Raw genomic sequence first — 2,280 nt, 5'->3', positions numbered from 1 at the left:
TAAGGGTTATTGGCTTTTTGCTCTTGCCTTTTGGTTTTAAGAGCTTTTGGCTTTTTCTGCTTGCTTTTTCTTTTTCTTTCTATTTTTTTTTTCTGCAAGCTTTGTTCTTAGCTACTTTTTCTTACTTCAAGAATTATTTTTATGATTTTTCAGATTATCAAATAACATGTCTCCTTATCATCATTCTTTCAAGTGCCAACATATTTAACATTCTTAAACAACAACTTCAAAAGACATATGCACTGTTCAAGCATTCATTCAGAAAACAAGAAGCATTGTCACCACATCAATATAATTAAACTAAGTTCAAGGATAAATTCGAAACTCATGTACTTCTTGTTCTTTTGAGTTAAAACAGTTTTCATTTAAGAGAGGTGATGGATTCATAGGACATTCATAACTTTAAGACAAAGTTACTAAATACTAATGATCATGTAATGAAGACACAAACATGGATAAGCACTTAACATAGAGAAAACGAAAAACAGAGAATGTAAGAACAAGGAATGAGTCCACCTTAGTGATGGTGGCGTTTCCTTCTTGAGTAACCAATGATGTCCTTGAGCTCTTCTATGTCTCTTCCTTGTCTTTGTTGCTCCTCCCTCATTGCTTTTTTATCTTCTCTAATTTCATGAAGGATGATGGAGTGCTCTTGATGTTCCACCCTTAGTTGTCCCATGTTGAAACTTAATTCTCCTAGGGAGGTGTTGATTTACCCCCAATAGTTCTGTAGAGGAAAATGCATTTGAGGCATTTCCGGGATCTCATGGTGATGAGCTTCATGCGTCTCTTGAGATCCATGAATGGGCTCTCTTGCTTGCTCCATCCTTTTCTTAGTGATGGGCTTTTCTTCCTCAATGGGACTGTCTCCTTCTATGGAAGCTCCAGCTGAGTAACATAGATGGCAAATAAGATGAGGAAAAGCTAGCCTTGCCCTAGGAGAGGGCTTTTCGGCTATTTTGTAGAGTTCAAGGGAGATGACTTCATGAACTTCTACTTCCTCTCCAATCATGATGCTATGGATCATGATGGCCCGATCCACAGTAACTTCAGATCGGTTGCTAGTGGGGATGATGGAGCGTTGGATGAACTCCAACCATCCTCTAGCCACAGGCTTGAGGTCCAGTCTTCTTAATTGAACCGGCATGCCTTTGGAGTCAATCTTCCATTGAGCTCCTTCCACACATATGTCCATGAGGACTTGGTCCAACCTTTGATTAAAGTTGACCCTTCTAGTGTAGGGGCGTGCATCTCCTTACATCATAGGCAAGTTGAACGCCAACCTCACATTTTCCAGACTAAAATCTAAGTATTTTCCTCGAACCATAGTGAGATAATTCTTTGGGTTCGGGTTCTTACTTTGATCATGGTTCCTTGTGATCCATGCATTGGCATGGAACTCTTGAACCATTAGGATGCCGACTTGTTGGATGGGGTTTGTTAGAACTTCCCAACCTCTTCTTTAGATTTCATGTCGGATCTCCGGATACTCATTTCTCTTGAGTTTGGAAGGGACCTCGGGGATCACCTTTTTCTTGGCCACAACATCATAGAAGTGGTCTTGATGAGCTTTGGAGATGAATCTTTCCATCTCCCATGACTCGAAGGTGGAAGCTTTTGTCTTCCCTTTCCCTTTTCTAGAGAATTCTCCGGTCTTGGGTGCCATCAATGGTAATGGAAAAACAAAAAGCTTATGCTTTTACCACACCAAACTTAGAATATTGCTCGCCCTCGAGCAAGAAAAAAAAGAATAGATGAAGAAGAAGAAGAAATGGAGGAGAGGGAGAGAGATGTGTTTCGGCCAAGAAGGGGAAGAGAGGGTTGTGTTGTGTGAAAATGAGGAAGAATAGAGGGATATATATAGGGAAGGGAGGGGGGTAAGGTTCGGCCATAAGGGTGGGTTTTGAGTGGGAAAGTGATTTTGAATTTTGAAGGTAGGTGGAGTTTATGAGGTAGGTTTATGGGAAAGAGTGGATGGATATGAGTTGTGAAGTGGTGATAGGGAAGAGAGATTGAGGTGATTGGTGAAGAGTTTTGGGGAAGAGTGTTTATGGGATTGTGTGAAAGATGGGTGAGAAGAAGTGAGTGGAGGTATGTGGGGATCCTGTGGGGTCCACAGATCCTGAGGTGTTCAAGGATTTACAACCTTGCACCAAATTAGGCATGCAAAATGCCCTTGCACACAACTCTGGGCGTTCAGCGCCAGATTGGTGCTTGTTCTGGGCGTTGAACGCCCATTTGTTGCCCATTTCTGGCGTTTTACGCCAGAACCATGCTTGT

The sequence above is a fragment of the Arachis hypogaea genome, chromosome 20 (genome assembly GCF_003086295.3).
Source record: "Arachis hypogaea cultivar Tifrunner chromosome 20, arahy.Tifrunner.gnm2.J5K5, whole genome shotgun sequence".
Lineage (NCBI taxonomy): Eukaryota > Viridiplantae > Streptophyta > Magnoliopsida > Fabales > Fabaceae > Arachis > Arachis hypogaea.
This window is presented reverse-complemented; position numbering follows the sequence as displayed.